This window comes from Protopterus annectens, chromosome 17.part0, assembly GCF_019279795.1.
Source record: "Protopterus annectens isolate FY-2018-M chromosome 17.part0, PAN1.0, whole genome shotgun sequence".
Lineage (NCBI taxonomy): Eukaryota > Metazoa > Chordata > Ceratodontiformes > Protopteridae > Protopterus > Protopterus annectens.
In genome coordinates, this window is record NC_056751.1 from 759,353,976 (window position 1) to 759,371,374 (window position 17,399).

Here is a 17,399-nt window from a genome sequence, read left to right on the forward strand (position 1 = left end):
CACCGACCCTGGAAATTACCGGCCCATTAGCTTGACAAGCCTTATCTGCAAAGCCATGGAGAGGATCATAATGGACCTCATAAATAAAGACATAGGGAATTTGCAGACTTTGGATCCATCCCAGTTTGGCTTTGTCAAAGGCAGATCATGCCTTCTAAACTTGGTTGACTTTTTGAAACAGTCACCAAAGCCATTGATGAGGAAAGGCAGTCCATACAGCCTACCTCGATCTGGCGAAGGCCTTCGATACAATACCCCACTCGGGTATCATTGAAAAACTCATCAGCTTAAATGTTAACCCATACATCACAAGATGGGTTGCAAACTGGCTGAGTGACAGAACCCACAGGGTCAGAGTTGCTGGCGCCATGTCAGACTCAAAGCCTGTCACAAGTGGTGTACCACAGGGCTCAGTCCTGGGCCCACTCTTGTTTGGCATCTACTTTTCCAGTACAAGCAAACACAGGAGGGTTATGGCTGACAAAGTTTGCAGATGACTGCAAACTGGGCCATAGTAGAAAACACATCTGACACAGATATCCTTCAGAAGGGTCTCACAGAAAGCGGATAACTGGTGCCAGAGCCATGGCCTAAAGTTAAATGCCAAAATGCATAGTCATACCCTTCGGGAAAAACAAGGTTACCCCTAGCTACCAAATAGGTGGCAATCCACTGAGCATAGAAGAAGTTATCAGGGACCTGGGGACCCAGGTTGATAGTAGTCTGTCATTCGACACCCATGTAGCTAAAGTAGTTAGGAAGACCTTCTACATTGCCCACCTTATCATGAAGGGATTCTCATCTAGATCAAGGGAGGTCATAGTCTCCCTATACTCATCACTCATCAGACCAATGATTGAGTACAATGCCCCATTCGAATGTATCTGACCCGACACTTGCAGCAGCTGGAGAGGCCACAAAGTTCCTCACCAAAAGGATAAAGGGTCTCAAACATCTGTCCTATGCTGCCCGACTGAAAGAACTCCAGCTCTATTCAGTCGCTTACGCTTGCTCAGAGGTGACCTTTGCCTAACATACAAGGCCATGTCAAACCCAGATTTGATGAATATGCTTCACCTCAAAAATCTAGATCCGTCAGAGCCACAAGGGCGAGAGACTTAAACCTCGACACGGCTATTAATAGGGCTGGAGGGATAGATTCATCACCCAAAGACTCCCTATGCTGTGGAATAAAATCCCGGTATATGTGAGGCAGAGCACCTCGCTGGCCTTGTTCAAGAGAAATCTTGACCAATGGATGGGAGATCGCAGATATACCCCAGGGATTACCTCAGTGTCACTGCTCAACAGAGGCACAGCAAAATAATGGGTATAGTTCCCCATACTAAAGGGGTGGAGTAAGCCACAAAACTATGGGCTAGGCTTGTAAATGCCCTCGGGCAGATAGCCTAGTATGAACCTATGAACCTATGAACCTATAGTTAATAGAGTAACAAGTTGCATTATTACATATTTTCTGAGGGATATAAAGTCTGAAATTTAAATGTTTGCCATTATTTAGTCACTTCAATCTTCATGTTGGTATCCCACAATTCATTGAAGTGGGTGGGGGTTACATGATTACGTATACAAATTTTATGTTAATCAGCACCCCAATTTTTGGCCAGTTGTACATACTTTTCATGGGCCTTTGCCTAGATTTTTGATGTTTCCAGGTCGAGAGGTATGCTTCTAGCGTCTCCCTTCCATATTCCACCATCCTAAAATACATCACCTCCATTGTCCTTTTTATCAAAATTGTTCCTGATATAACCTTAGAATCAATAAATAAATAAAGGAACAGAACTGAATAGGGAATAACTTTTTGCCTTCTTCCAATCATATCTAATTATCCTTATATTTTGAAAAGGTAATGCACCAAAAATGTTGTTCTCAATCTATATTTCACTTTCAAAGTACAAGTTTAAAGAACTTGAAAAATAATATTAAATTTAACAAATTCAAACATCTCTCTTTTAGAATTATATATTGTCCTTATAATCAGCTTTGTTAAGAAATATAAAAATTAAACTTATAACTTTTATTTTTATTTGGACAACATATATACTCCTGCTTTGTAACCCAAAAGTCACATTATAGATTTTATATGGCAGATTGAAGGAGCTCCACATATTCATATTTTGTTATTACTATCTCCGTTATATTTTCGTATTCTGTTGTAGCACACTTCTGGTTTTGAAATGCCATCTTAACATGGCTGTTTCTTTTGCTGAAATATAAATCCCAGCTATTGTTCACCTTATTCGCAATTCCTTTAATTATTTATTTTTACTTAAAACCTATCTGTTTGAAATTAAATTCTAATTCCTTTACAACTTGCTGTGTCCAGGTATTATTCTTTGCTGTTAAAATCATAACATCTGTATAAACCATCGTACAAGGCAGTTTTACATCCTCATGGAAAACCTTACTATCTTTTTCCAGACGTGTCTCAAAGCTGCATTCATTGTTAATCAAAATCAAATTGCACTAATGCGACAGCCTTATTTAATGTCCTTATTCTTTCTTTTTCTAACAATCCTTTATCAAAAGCCGTACCTTCTTTGTTGTAGAAACTGACTTTAATAATGTAGTAGTTTTACCTCCAAAGCCATAGCACTGAAAATAATTCAACATTTGTCTATGCTATCATATGCTTTATTAATAGCTCCTACAGCCAGCTTGCCATCTCCTCTCTTACTGTACTATCAATAACTTCTTTAGCTCTAATTTCCCTACCTGCTAGACTATATATTTCTGTTGTTCTCTGTTGTACTGTTTTCATTAAGATTTGATATTCTACACTGCACATTTCTTAAAACAGCTGGCTTCTGCTTTTTGATCTCTCTTTGTCCTGCAGTCTTCTGAGTAACACTACCTACCGTTTCTTTTAGTACATTTTTCTTGAATACGTCTTAGTAAGTGTTCATTCAAATGCACACACAATTCCTCTCATTTTGGTCTTCAGTCATTCTTTTGTAAAACCTGTATGCTGTTTCGTCTATCCATGGTACAGTGTTTTCACACATTTCTTTAACGCCTTGCTTTGTTCTCCTAGCGGCATGCCTTCTACATTTTCTTCTGTTTATATTTTCCTGTAACATCCATCTTATCCACAAGGCATTGACCCCATTTTTGGAGATGGGGTCAGGGTGTCACTTTGCATCTAATAGTTTACCCTAATGGTTTACTACTATTCTGTCTTGCAAAAAAAATAAATATTTGCCTTGGTGTGCTTGTCAGCACCTGTTATTGCTGATTAATATGCCATATATATAGTTTTAACTGTTGTGTGCTTTTCTTGTAAGATAGTGTTTTATGTATATTAATGCTGAAGTAAGCAGAAAACTTTCAAATAATGAAAAAAAAAAATTCTCTCCAAATTGAGTTTCTTTGCCTCTGAAATGCTACAGAGCTACACACACACACGCACACACGCACGCACACACACAACAGCACACATGCACACACACACACACACACACACACACACAGTGTAACTAATGCATTTTAATTACTAGTTAATTTCCACAGAGTCATCAAACAAGGATACTCAGAGTTTCAGCAGTACTGAGAACAAACTGGCTAATGAAAAAGAGTTTTTCAGCACATTTAGAAATGCTACTGATGCAGGTAACCCCATATGCATGGTAGGAACCAGTTCTCTGTCCATCATGGATGCTGAGTGCAGTACTGTAGCAAACGTCAGATAAAAGCAATACTGCTTAAACAAGTGTAACTATGTCTCTATTTAAGAATGGGATCTTTTCCTTCGCAGCTTTCAAATTCCTAAATGTGTGAAGAAATTAAATGAGAAGCCAGTAATCTTTTCCAGGGTGACTGCACTCAAGTTTATCTGCAAGTTCATACAGAGTTTACAGGATATATTTATGACATGGGCAGCAGTTGGCATAATTGTTAAGGTCTTTGCTTCCCCGGTACAAGGTTTGAACCAGATCTTTGGCTATTGCCTGTGGAGTTTGCATGTTCTCTCTGTCTCTTTGGGGTTCCTCCCACCTTCGAAAAACATGCTGAGTGTTTCTGTCTCAAACTCACCAAAGAATGGAGCTGTGTGGGCAGCAGCTCTACATGCTGCCCTGTAGGGGTCTAGTTGTACAGACCAACCTGCTGTGGACATCCGGTGTGGTGCACAGTATCCACATGATAGGAGAACACGGATCACAGACTGCATGCCATGGCAAGACTAGCCACTCGACGATGTAAAATATGGCATTAGGTGATTTGTTCGTGTTGACTAATTCCCCCAAAGGGGTATGGGTGTTTACCAGTGATAAGTGGGTTGAGAACCTTGCTTGCTCCAGGGACCCATACTAACAGTGGAAAGAGAGTTTGTGCCTGCCATAAAGCCCAGGGAATAAGCCAGCCAGTGTCCAGTTGCCCATCTTGGGTTACCTAGGATAGCTGTGTTGAGCAAAAGCTGGACATAAAACCAATCAACCTGTTAAACATGGGCTAATAATTGCTACATGCAGTGTAGGTTTAGTGATAGGACAGAGCTTGGAATTAACCGGAGCTGCTTGGAGTTTGGCGTCTTTTGCCAGAGGTCCAGAATGATGATTCTTTAATTCAAGGCATCCAAGAGAAAAAAAAACAAGAAAATAAGTATATATTTTTGTTTGATGCACTGTTTGAACTGCGTTGTGTCTGATCACTGCATTTGTTTATGCTTTTTGCTGTTGTGACTGCATATTTTCTGCACTTGTTTTAGATTGTATTTTCAGCCTAGATAGCATAGTCCAGATTCATCATTACTGAATCATTAAATGTTATTTCTTTAGGTGCAATGGCTTTTTGGTGGTTGGAATACTTTGGGATTTGTTTTGGAGGGGTTTGAGGGATTGATAGACTGTTAATTTTCAAGCCCTTATGAAAACCAACCTGGAACAACTCAGAGTCATGAGCACTTTCGTGATGCTGCGCGAGTTCTGAAAATTCTAAGAACTGTCCAGGTTAGTTCTTGTCTAAAAGTAAATAATCGTAACATTTTGAATCCTATGCTAAGATGTCAAAGACTACAAGTTAGATAATAAGCACAAGAGCGTGAATTGTATTCTAAACCGCTGGCAGTTATTACATAGTTCCGAATGCTCGCCGCTGATAGTGCACTTGACATGCAATAGCACCCAGCAGAGTCGTATTATGTTATAAACAGAGTATAAAAATATAGTTTCTTGGATATATAAAAGTTGTTATTGGAATGTTATCAAATAATTAGAGCAACATTCACACATTTACAAGTTGCAAGTTTGTATGCGACGTCTCCTTTAAAAATGACAGCCTGCTTCATATTAAACATGTCATAAGTGCTTTACTGAGTCATTAAATCTTACTTCTTTAACGCCCATAGATTTATACATTTTTAGTGGTTAACATACTTTGAATTTTTTTTTGGCGTTTTAGTGGTTCAGAAGGTTTTCAGGGATTGGTGTATAAAGTAGAGGTGGCTTGGATTCACTTGTGAATGTTTTTGTGTGAATTGTAGCTGATAAACTGTCCATTTGCAAGCCCTTGCCATGAGGACCAGCTTAAAGCAGCTTAATTAGTCATGAACACTTTTGTGACGCTGTGGGAGTTCTGAAAATTCTAAGAACTGTCCGTTACTTTTTCCTATTTAAAAGTAAGTAATCATACTATTTTGAATCATATGGAATATGTCAATTAGTACAAGTTAGATATACCAAAAAGACAGTGAATTGTAGTTTAGTCCACTGTTAGTTATTAAATAGTTCTGAATGCTTGCAGTATACCAAAAGGATAGTTTATATAGTTATTAAATAGTTCTGAATGCTTGCAGTATACCAAAATGATAGTTTATGTAGTTATTAAATAGTTCTGAATGCTTGCAGTATACCAAAAGGATAATTTATGTAGTTATTAAATAGTTCTGAATGCTTGCAGTATACCAAAAGGATAGTTTATATAGTTATTAAATAGTTCTGAATGCTTGCAGTATACCAAAAGGATAGTTTATGTAGTTATTAAATAGTTCTGAATGCTTGCAGTATACCAAAAAGGATAATTTATGTAGTTATTAAATAGTTCTGAATGCTTGCAGTATACCAAAAGGATAGTTTATGTAGTTATTAAATAGTTCTGAATGCTTGCAGTATACCAAAAGGATAATTTATGTAGTTATTAAATAGTTCTGAATGCTTGCAGTATACCAAAAGGATAATTTATGTAGTTATTAAATAGTTCTGAATTCTTGCAGTATACCAAAAGGATAATTTATGTAGTTATTAAATAGTTCTGAATTCTTGCAGTATACCAAAAGGATAGTTTATATAGTTATTAAATAGTTCTGAATTCTTGCAGTATACCAAAAGGATAGTTTATATAGGTATTAAATAGTTCTGAATGCTTGCAGTATGCCAAAAGGATAGTTTATATAGTTACTAAATAGTTCTGAATGCTTGCAGTATACCAAAATGATAGTTTATATAGTTATTAAATAGTTCTGAATGCTTGCAGTATACCAAAAGGATAGTTTATATAGTTATTAAATAGTTCTGAATGCTTGCAGTATACCAAAAGGATAATTTATATAGTTATTAAATAGTTCTGAATGCTTGCAGTATACCAAAAGGATAATTTATGTAGTTATTAAATAGTTCTGAATTCTTGCAGTATACCAAAAGGATAATTTATGTAGTTATTAAATAGTTCTGAATTCTTGCAGTATACCAAAAGGATAGTTTATATAGTTATTAAATAGTTCTGAATTCTTGCAGTATACCAAAAGGATAGTTTATATAGGTATTAAATAGTTCTGAATGCTTGCAGTATGCCAAAAGGATAGTTTATATAGTTATTAAATAGTTCTGAATGCTTGCAGTATACCAAAAGGATAGTTTATATAGTTATTAAATAGTTCTGAATGCTTGCAGTATACCAAAAGGATAATTTATATAGTTATTAAATAGTTCTGAATGCTTGCAGTATACAAAAAGGATAGTTTATATAGTTATTAAATAGTTCTGAATGCTTGAAGTATACCAAAAGGATAGTTTATATAGTTATTAAATAGTTCTGAATGCTTGAAGTATACCAAAAGGATAGTTTATATAGTTATTAAATAGTTCTGAATGCTTGCAGTATACCAAAAGGATAATTTATGTAGTTATTAAATAGTTCTGAATGCTTGCAGTATACCAAAAGGATAGTTTATGTAGTTATTAAATAGTTCTGAATGCTTGCAGTATACCAAAAGGATAGTTTATGTAGTTATTAAATAGTTCTGAATGCTTGCAGTATACCAAAAGGATAGTTTATATAGTTATTAAATAGTTCTGAATGCTTGCAGTATACCAAAAGGATAATTTATGTAGATATTAAATAGTTCTGAATGCTTGCAGTATACCAAAAGGATAATTTATGTAGATATTAAATAGTTCTGAATGCTTGCAGTATACCAAAAGGATAGTTTATATAGTTCTGAATGCTTGCAGTATACCAAAAGGATAGTTTATATAGTTACTAAATAGTTCTGAATGCTTGCAGTATACCAAAAGGATAGTTTATATAGTTATTAAATAGTTCTGAATGCTTGCAGTATACCAAAAGGATAATTTATATAGTTATTAAATAGTTCTGAATGCTTGCAGTATACAAAAAGGATAGTTTATATAGTTATTAAATAGTTCTGAATGCTTGCAGTATACCAAAAGGATAGTTTATATAGTTATTAAATAGTTCTGAATGCTTGCAGTATACCAAAAGGATAATTTATGTAGTTATTAAATAGTTCTGAATGCTTGCAGTATACCAAAAGGATAGTTTATATAGTTATTAAATAGTTCTGAATGCTTGCAGTATACCAAAAGGATAGTTTATGTAGTTATTAAATAGTTCTGAATGCTTGCAGTATACCAAAAGGATAGTTTATATAGTTATTAAATAGTTCTGAATGCTTGCAGTATACCAAAAGGATAGTTTATATAGTTATTAAATAGTTCTGAATGCTTGCAGTATACCAAAAGGATAATTTATGTAGTTATTAAATAGTTCTGAATGCTTGCAGTATACCAAAAGGATAGTTTATATAGTTATTAAATAGTTCTGAATGCTTACAGTATACCAAATGGATAATTTATGTAGTAGCCTATAGACTTACACTTCTGATTAAAAAAAAAAAAAAAATAGGATTGTGTTTCTCTATTGTCTCTTTTTAAACATAACAAAACTTGAGTTGGCCGCGGTGGTGCAGTGGTTAGCATTGTCGCCTCACAGCAAGAGGTTCTCATGTTCGATTCTCGGCTGGAGCTCCTTCTGTGTGGAGTCTGCATGTCTTCCCCGTGGTCGAGTGACGTTAAAGACATGCAGGTAGGTGCGTGCATGAATGGGTGTCCTTTCTTTGAAGGTTGGGCTTCGGGCTGGCAACTCGGCACCGTAAAAATCCACTGCCAGTCATTAGCGGACAGGAGTTCCGTTGTGGCTACCCCTAGTCGGGAAGAGCCAAAAGACTTTAATATCTTACAACAATTTATTATGGAAAGTTTGAATCTTAAAAGGGAAGATTTTTCAGATGTTTGTTTAGATACTATTAGACATTTAAGGAAAAAATAGACCTGATTCTAACAGTAGTACTTGATTAAAGAGTATCAAATATATAAGGGTGAACATAAATGTTCTATCATATGATACTGTACACTGGGATTATAGCTAAAATGTAAAACCTAGGAATATAGTAATAGTACAAGATGTAGTATACAAACAGGAATAGAAAGAGATCAGAATAAGTAAATGTATATATAGTTAAAGAATATAAATATGTCTACAAGGGTGGGAGGTTGGCATAACATAAGGTGCAGGGTTTGATTCTCACATGGGGTATTTGGCTAGGCTTGGAATGACCCACAAGGACAGCTAGCCTGGTACTAATTTATGAACTCATGATCCTTTGAACAACTTTACACACAGTAAATAAAATAGTAAGAATATAAAATCATCTGACCTGTAAATTAATAAATATGAAAATAACAACTGACTTCCTCCCTATAGCAGAGCAGGGAGATAGATAATGTGAGGTACAGGGAAAGATGATTGTAGACCTGTTCAGTTTGGTCAACTTATAATAAAGGTTCTGAACACCTGTTTAACTTTTCTTATTCATAATAACTCACTGACTGCTTTTTAAAGATGATGCGTACTAAAAATATGAGACGCGATATGAGTCACAAGCATGAGCTAAGCATTGTTAGTCTAATGGAGAGCTTGAGAGATAGTTTGTTCATCTTTTTCAACAAACTGGGAAAACTTTATTCCATGGTAGAATATTTTAGGTTATATCATTAGGTCATTTTTTATTTGTTTCAAAAGTTTTGTCCACAGCTGAAGATTTCATATTGTTGTATATAAAGTACATAATAAGTTCTGTACATAAATGTCATTTCATTATGCGTGTTTGTTTTCTCTGTTATGTCTCTCCTGACTGCAAATACCTTTAACTCTTTTTTTTCAGATACTATTCAATCCCTAGCTAGACAAATGAATACCAACAACTACTACCCCCCAAACAACCTAGCTAGCTCTTCTCACAACTTCTCTCTAAAACCTATATCTACTTCCTACATCTATAGACTCATCCACAAACTGAAACCTTGTACTCCTTCAGCTGATAAACTTCCCTCACTTTTCCTCCAAAAAGCAGCCAAAGAAATCGCATACCCTATATCCATACTCATAAACAGAACTATCCAAGAGGGATCCATCCCAGATATCTGGAAAGTCTCTCATATTATTCCTCTACATAAAGGAGGCAACTCTACTGACTACTCCAACTATAGACCGATTGCTCTCCTTTCACCCTTAGCAAAAATTATGGAGAAATGCATTCACCAGCAACTAGTACAATATCTGTCTCTTCACAACATAATAGCACCCTGTCAGCATGGCTTTAGACCTCATCACAGCACCACCACTGCCCTTCTTTCTTTTATAGATACTATCAACAAAAATCGCAACAATCATCTTCTCTCTTCTGCTCTTTTCATTGATCTCTCAAAAGCATTCGACATGGTCAATCACTCTCTTTTAACTAACATTCTTAAATCTCTCTCACTCGACAACCTAGCTATTAAATGGTTTATATCATATCTTAGCAACAGGCAGCAAGCAGTCATATGGGAAAACCATATCTCTTCTCTTTGCCAATTTCCATCGGAGTTCCTCAGGGCTCCATTCTTGGCCCCTTCTTTTCTCTCTTTTCATCAATGATCTTCATTCTGCTATCCCACAAGCAACTTGCATTCAATATGCAGACGATTCGACCCTTATCTGTTCTGCTCCTTCCACCACAGAACTGATCTCACTTACCCAAAACATATTTAATACTGTTGAAACATGGTTCTCAAACGGTTCCTCCTACTTAATGCCAAAAACTAAACTTCTCCTTTTCACCCCCACCTCTCGTACCACCCTTTACATTTCTCCATCTCCTCTAACACTAACACTATCATCTCACCTGACTCTACTACAAAACTGCTAGGTATAACTATCGACAACAATCTCTCCTTGATCAACACATTAATTACACCATCAAATTAGTTAACAGAAAAAATAGGATCCCTATATAAAATTAAACCTTTTCTAACCCCAGCAACTAGAACCAAAATAGCCCAATCCCATCTCTTATCTTCACTTCTATATGCCTCCTCTATTTATAGCAATCTAAAAAGCAATCTAGCTAAACTAACAACCTGCTACAATAATATTGCCCGCTTTGCCACTGGTAACCCTTCAGAACCCACCATTGTCTAAACCTAAAACTTCTAGGCTGGCTTGAATTCCAAAACTACTTGCTCATCCCTCAACTCTCTATTGCTCATAGTATACTATATCAACCTGACCACACACCAATACTTTCTCAACTGATAATCCCCTATAACAATCTCAACTCCCTCGCTCTTCTCATAAACTAATGGCCAAAGCAATTAAGTCAAACAACGCTGCCGGTGACTGTCTTTTCACTAATACAGTAGGTAGAAACTGGAATCTTCTTCCTAGTGACATAACTCTGACTACATCTTTGCCTCTTTTCAAACAGAAAATTAAACTGTACTTCCAAAACCACTGGCTCTGTTCCTGCAGTACACCTGACTAAGTTACCTTATTTATTACTCTCTTACTCCTCTATTCCTTTCCTCTCCACTCCAACTCCTGTTTCTGATCCTACCACTATTAGAACTATAAGTACTGTACTTTCTCTGTAAATTTGTTGAAATTGAAAAATAGTACCTTTCTTATTTTATTATTACAAAACCTGTTACATTACTGTTGAATATCTCTCTTACAGTGTTTTAATAATGTATTGTTTTTGAGCAAATATATTTCTTATGAAATGTACTAGTAGATAGTGGAGCTTTTCTCCTCGGGCCTCTGCTGAAAATGGACTTGTTATCCAGCCAGACTAGCCCGGTCAACAAATGTAAAATAAAATGTAAAATAAAATAAAAATAAAATGTAAATGTCTGATTTTAAATGCGTATCTGTTAATGTTAATGGATTGAATAAGCCAGTAAAGAGGGGGCATCTGTTCAAATACTTTACATAAGGCTCAAATAGCATTTATACAAGAAACAAATTTACTTGATAAAGATGTAAGTAAACTTTCATTAAAGAATTATTTGGTTTTAACAGGTTCTGGCAGGAAGAGGCACCCACAATTTATGAAAGAACTGACCAGAAATATCTAACGTAAAAGATACCTATGTTAATAAAAATGGAATGTTAAGCATTGTTATAATTAAGTGGAACAGAAAACTATATTTATTTATTTTACATTTGTTAATGGGGCAAATCTGACTGGATGCAGGTCCTTTTTCAGTGGAGACCCGGCTTAGAAAAGCTACAGTTACAAAAACCTAAAAACTTGCAAAAAAGTTACAAAAAGGTGCAAAAACTCAGAAAAGCTTGCAAAAAAGAAAAAAACTTAGAATTTTAAAATATAAAACAGTGTAAAAAATGGCATAGAGACAAAAATGTGAGTTACAGGATGATAAATGTAATACATAGATGAGTAGTGTTGATGTTGGCACTGCCCGTCCAACAAGAGTAAGCACATAGGCCATTCATCATACATGAGAAGATGAGGCTGATGAGAATAGAGTTAGGACAGATGCCTTCATAGGATGTGAGGGGACAGCAAGGAATAGCTAGAGAGGTAGAGCAAATACATTTGGTTGGCTATCCAGGAGAGTTAAAGAACAGAGCCAGGTGTCTTTCAGGTGTGATTTTAGGTGGTTTCTAAACAGTGTTATAGAGCAGCAGAAAGTAATATGGGTGGGGAATTTATTCCATATTTTGGGAATGTGGTTTGCAAAGAGTGATTTCCCCAGCTGTATTCTTTGCTTTGCTGGTGATTAGTAGAAATTTGTTGTGGGAGCGGAGGGGTCTAGAAGTGGGGTGTGATTGTAATAGTGTTCGGAGGGCAGGGGTTTTGTCTGGTTGAGGCAGTATTTTGTGGGCAAAGGTTAGCTGATTAAAGTGTAGCAGATGAAGTTCTAGCCATTCTAGCTGTTTTAGAGCAGAGCAGTGATGTGACCCGTAGGAGGCACCAGTGGCAAACTTGGCAATTTTATTGTAACAAGCTTCAAGTTTGGTTAGTTCAGTTTTGCAGAGGTTGGTTAGGATTGGGGAGGCATATAGGAGGGAAGACAGGAGATGTGTGTAAGCGATGGTAGCTTTTGTGTGGCTTGTTAGGGATTGTTTGTTTCTGTGTAGAAGACATAGCTTCTTGTGGATCTTCTTAATGGTTTGTGCTGTGTGTATATCAAACTTCAAGCTGTTTGGTATGGTTTGATGGGGTGATAACAGTTTTAATTTTGGATAGGATAGTGAAAGGTTCATAGGTTGGTACTAGGCTATTGGCCTAGGGCCTAACAAGCCTAGCCGTTTTCATCTCCCTGGCTATTTCTTCCCACAACATTTATTTCCTGGACCCTGTCTAGCAGGGCAGCTGACGTGATCTGGACCCTGTCTAGCTGACGTGATCCCCGTGATGAATTTCCTATCTCCCATCCAATCATCTAGGTTCCTTTTGAAAAGGGCCAAAGAGGCACTCTGCTTGACATGTATGGGCAGTCTATTCCAGAGTCTGGTGAGTCTCTGGGTCAGGAACCTATCCCTCCAGCATGTTTTGTTCATTGTGATGACAAGGTTTAGATCCCTGGAGCGTGTGTCTCTGAGGTATTGGGATTTCTTTAAGTGCAACATGTCCAACAGCTCTGGGTTTGACATGGCCTTGTATGTTAAGCAGAGATCGCCTCTGAGTAGACGATATGCGACAGAGTATAGGTGGAGTTTTTTTTAGACTGTCAGCATTGTGCATCTGCTTTAGGCCTGTGATTCTTTTAGTGAGGTATTTCTGTGACCTTTCCAGTTGTTAGATGTCTTGAGAGGTACATACCAAATGGGGCGTTATATTCTATAATGGGTCTAATGAGAGATAAGTACAGTGGGGACAATGACCTCCTTTTTTCTGGATGAAAAGCCCTTAGTGATGAGGTGTGCCACATAGAAGGATTTCCTGACTGTTGTGGCGATGTGGTTATCGAAGGTGAGACCACTGTCCACCTGTGTTCCTAAGTCTCTTATCATAATGTGTTTAGTGTACTGCCACCTATATGGTAATTCACGGGTACATGTTTTTTTCCCAAAGGGGATAACTATACATTTCTTGGCACTGAGCTTGAGCCCATGGCTCTGGCACCAAGCATGTGTTTCTGTAAGGCCTTTTTGTAGAATATCCACATCATTTGGTGATCCAGTAATGGCTCCCAGTTTGCAGTCATCTGCGAACTTTGTTAGCCATAGTCCCTTAGTGTTGGCCTGTACTTCTGAGAAGTAGATACCAAACAGGAGCAGTCCCAGAACTGAACCCTGAGGTACTCCACTTGTCACTTGTCTGGAACTAGATTTGGAGTTGGCTACTTTTACAGGGTTCTGTCAATAAGCCAGTTGGCAACCCATCGAGTGATGTAGGGATTAATGCCCAGCTTAGTAAGTTTATCTATGATTCCAGAGTGGGGGATGGTGTTGAAGGCCTTGGCGAGGTCCAGATAGGCTGTGTGGACCACCTTACCCTTGTCCACGGCTCTGGAGACTGATTCGAAGACGTCAGTCAGGTTCAGGAGACAAGATCGGACCTTCACGAACCCAAACTGCATGGGGTTCAGTGTTTGAAGGTTGCCAATGTCTTTGTAAGTTCCATGATAATACGTTCCATGGCCTTGCAGATCAGGCTCATCAGACTGATGGGCCTGTAGTTCTCAGGATCCAAGGTAGATTCCCCCCTTGTGGAGTGGGATAACTGTAGCAGTGTGCCACTCAGTGGGCACGAAGCCTGAGGTGAGGGTATGATTAAACATGACACTTAGGTGAGGTGCCAGTTCATTTTGTAGTTCATGTAGTACACAGCCTGGTATGTCGTCTGGTCCCATGGATGCTGTATTCTTAGCTTTGGAGAGTGAGTTTTTTTTTTTACCTGTGTGGCCATTATTACCAGAATTTGGCAATCTTTCAGTATTGAGATGGGCCCTTTAGGGGGTGAGAGGGGGGTGAAGTTTGCACTGAATCGTTCTGCCCGGATATTGGCAATATCCTTGGGATCAGTATATTTAATGCCATGCTGTTGTAGCTCAGAGCAGATCTGAGCATTGCCATTTAGATTCTTGACATGGCTATAGAATGCCTTGTGGTTGTCTTTGGAATCTTTGGCAATTTTATTTTCATAACTAGCTTTGGAGGATTTTATGAGGGATCTCAGCTTCTTACTGAGGCTGGTAAGGGAGTTTTTTTTTGCATCCTGGGATTTTCCTGTTTTCTGCAACAGGTTCTTCCTTTGGTTGGGTAAATGAGGTGGATTTTGTTGGGCAGAAGAGAAGGATTTTTGTTTTATAGTGGTTTAGTATGAGCTGAGAATTGGTGAGCTATGATTCAATGGATAGAAAGGATTATTGGGTTATGGTGTGGAGGTCATGAAGGGAGGAGACTGTGCATAATAGTGTAGAATCATCCGCTTACTGATTGACTGTTGCGTGTGGAGTGGCAGTGTGGAGCTAGTTGGTGAAGAGAGAGAGAAAAGTAAGGATCCAAGGATGGAGCCTTGAGGAACCCCTACAGTAACAGGGAAAAGAGAGGAAAGTTGGTGTTGCCACTGGATGGCCTCCTGTCATCCTTTTAGGTAATTGACCGCCCTGGGGCCTCATCCACTCAATATTTCTACACCCCATCTGTCCTGGACAGCACAAACAACACCATCTAACTGTTCCTATCCATGTGTGAGCAATAACCTATATATATATATATATATATATATATATATATATATATATAAAATATATATATGTGTGTGTGTGTGTGTGTGTGTGTGTATATATATATATATATATATATATATATATATATATATCTGTGTGTGTGTATGTTAAATTTCCAATACTTCAACATAAAAATAAAAAGGGAAGTACTACTACAAAGGAGCAGGTGTCGAACTTTCATTCTTTATTAGTAAGAAGGACTTCATCAGACAAACTGTGTAGTGTCAGAACAATGGTATAAGTATGTTTGAAAAGGGGCTGTGCCAACAGTTAACATGTCCAATAATTAGTAAATGAAAAGTTAATAATATATAACAAGTTCCTTAACCTCCAGGAAAGTGTTAATGTCTCATGTGTAGCCTGTAATTATATTTTAGTGCAAATCATCTTATGTGGTTTATGCAGCTGTCTGCATTTGTTGTCCTGGTTTCTACGTTGGTAAAACCGCTCGTAAATTGTCTGCTCGTATAAAGGAGCACTGTGCTGCAGTCAGAAACGGAGACATGAGAAATGCACTTATGAAACATAGCATAGGTTGTCATAACTTTTCACAGTTTAAATTTCTAGTTAGGCTTTGTGGATGCTTTCTTGGGGGACATTAACACTTTGCTGGGGGTTAAGGAACTCCGCTGGCAGTTTAGACTTAATGCAGAAGCTCCCCCTGGATTAAATGAAATGCTGAATGTAAAATGTGCACTCAAATGGAAATGCTAAACATTAATTCCACCTACAGTTTGGGTTTGTTTCTGTACCTAGTTCTCTTTCAGTATGGTTTCATATTTCACTTGCACACTGTTGCTATATTTGATCTGTCAAAAGTTTTAGTGGTGATCTGTAGTTACTATCTGGTTTCCACAGCAACCAATGTGATTTAAATGCCGATTGGGCTTTTTGTACTTGTTATATAGTATCTTTTCTTTTACTAATTATTGGACGTGTTAACTGTTGGCACAGCCCCTTTTCAAACATACTTAAACTGTATAGTGTCAGAACAATGGTATATAGGATGGAGTTCTTCTTACTAATAAAGAACGAAAGTTCGACACCTGCTCCTTTGTAGTACATCGCTTTTTTAGTTTTATGTTGAAGTATTGGAAGTTTAACAGTTTTATATCAGTTGAACTCTTCTGAAATGATCGCAGAGTTTACAGTTGTTAATGTATATATATATATATATATATATATATATATATATATATATATCTGTATAGGTTCATAGGTAGGTACTAGGCTATCGGCCCAAGGGCCTACGTAAGCCTAGCCAACAAGGTTCCCTGGCTTATGCCACCCTAGAAAGTTATGTTCCTGTGCCACTGTCGAGCAGAGACACAGAAGTGATCCCCAGGGTGTATTTCCTATTTCCCATCCACTCATCAAGATTTTTCTTGAAGAGTGCTAATGAAGAACTTTGCTTGACATAGATGGGTAGCCTGTTCCAGAGTATGGGAAGTCTCTGGGACAAGAATCTATCCCTCCAGCATGCCCTGTTTATTGTGGTGACAAGGTTTAGGTCCCTAGAGCGTGTAGCTCGGAGGGATTGGGATTTCTTTAGGTGTAGCATGTCCAACAGCTCTGGGTTTGACATAGCTTTGTATGTTAGGCAGAGATCTCCTCGGAGTAGGTGATATGCTACGGAGTAAAGCTGGAGTTTTTTGAGGCGGTGAGTGTAGGGCATTTGTTTGAGGCCAGTAATTCTCTTTGTGAGGTACTTCTGTGGCCTTTCCAGCTGCTGCAGATGTCTTGTGAGATACATTCCAAAAGGGGCATTGTACTCTATAATGGGTCTAATGAGTGTCAAGTAGAGGGGAACAATGACCTCTTTTTTTCCTGGATGAGAACCCTTTTATGATGAGGTGTGCCACGTAGAAGGACTTCTGGACTACTCTGGCGATGTGACTATCAAAGGAGAGACTACTGTCCACCTGAGTCCCAAGGCCTCTTATCACACATTCGGTGTTAAGTAGATTGCTGCCTATGTGGTAGTTCATGGGTACAGAGTTTTTATCAAAGGGGATGACACTGCACTTTTTGGCATTGAGCTTGAGGCCATGGCTCTGACAC

At 37.7% G+C, this 17,399-nt stretch overlaps 1 protein-coding gene across 4 annotated transcripts in view; it reads left to right on the top strand.

The window, feature by feature from the left end:
* The window catches only part of LOC122791658 (branched-chain-amino-acid aminotransferase, cytosolic-like), a 661,658-nt gene that overhangs the window by 194,033 nt on the left and 450,226 nt on the right, over positions 1-17,399 (top strand). The window contains exon 1 of one of the 4 annotated variants that reach the window (XM_044059480.1): positions 4,861-4,970. The exons of the other annotated variants lie outside the window; for them this stretch is intronic. The gene's annotated coding sequence lies outside the window, so the exon portion shown is untranslated. Of the gene's footprint in view, positions 1-4,860; positions 4,971-17,399 lie in introns of those variants that run through there. 4 annotated transcript variants of the gene reach the window in all.